This window comes from Triticum dicoccoides, chromosome 7A (assembly GCF_002162155.2).
Source record: "Triticum dicoccoides isolate Atlit2015 ecotype Zavitan chromosome 7A, WEW_v2.0, whole genome shotgun sequence".
Taxonomy (NCBI): Eukaryota; Viridiplantae; Streptophyta; class Magnoliopsida; order Poales; family Poaceae; genus Triticum; species Triticum dicoccoides.
The window spans coordinates 11158651-11159724 of record NC_041392.1 but is presented as its reverse complement, the minus strand read 5'-3'; positions in this window follow the sequence as shown (position 1 = coordinate 11159724).

The following is a 1074-nucleotide window of genomic DNA, read 5'->3' as shown; positions in this document are numbered from 1 at the left end:
TTTCCCATGGTCCCGATCGAGTGCGGCCCTTGCTCTCTGCCCCTGCTCCATGGTCGCCGCCGGCCCCGACGCATTGAAGAGCAGAAGGAGAGGAGAAGGAGTGGAGTAGCAGGAAACTTTTCTGAAATTTCTAATTTTTTTTTACAGATATGAACAGTGCATATAGAGGGTGTTTGATCAAATGCTAGATGGCTTTGGGCATTTTTAGGATTTACGATATTTTTTGTGGTGAGGTACTGATGCAAGACAAAGGTGATGGCAAAATTTCAGAATTTTTTGATTGGTTTAGAATAGGTTTTCAACAAGGAATTTGAATCTGGTTCAAATTTCATTTGAATGAAATTTAAAAAAATTAAACTATGGATCAGAAGGTTTTGGTGAAATGGAGTGTGGGTACTGTCATGAAGTTGGAGTAATTTTTGTGGTTGTAAAAGAGTTAGGAAAATTTAGAATGTGCTAAATATGTCAAAAATGTCAAAAAATTATGTGAAAAAGAATGAGAGGAAAAAGGAAAATAAGAAGAGGAAGAAAGGAGAAGAAGAGGAGAGGAAGAAGATGAGAAATAAATAAGAAGAAGAAAAAAAAGAAAAAAAGAGGAAAAGAAGAAAGGAATAGAGGAGAAGAAGAGAAAATAGAAGAGAAAATAGAATACTGTTAAGGGTTCTTCTCCACTATTCCTTTCTTCTTCTCCTCTTTTTTTTCTTCTTTTTTTCTTCGATCTTCTCCTCTAGCTATTCCTTTCTTCTTCTCCTCTTTCTTCTTCTTCTTCTTCTTCTTCTTCTTAATTTTTATCGGGAATGAGGGTGTCGAGGATCGCCGAGGGGTCGAGGGTCGGGAACTAGGGTAGAGGGTCGAGGGTCGGGAACTAGGGTAGAGGGTCGTTAAGGGCAGATGGGCCTTAAGGCCCATGCCTGGTGCGCCTCCCTCTCCCCCTCCACTACGCATAGACCTAGGTCGAGGGTCTCAGGGTCGAGGGTTCAAGGGTTCTATAGGGTCGAGGGATCGAGGGTCGAGGGTTCCAGGGTCGTCTAGGGGTCGAGGGTTCCAGGGTCGTCGAGGATAGGAAAGAAGAAA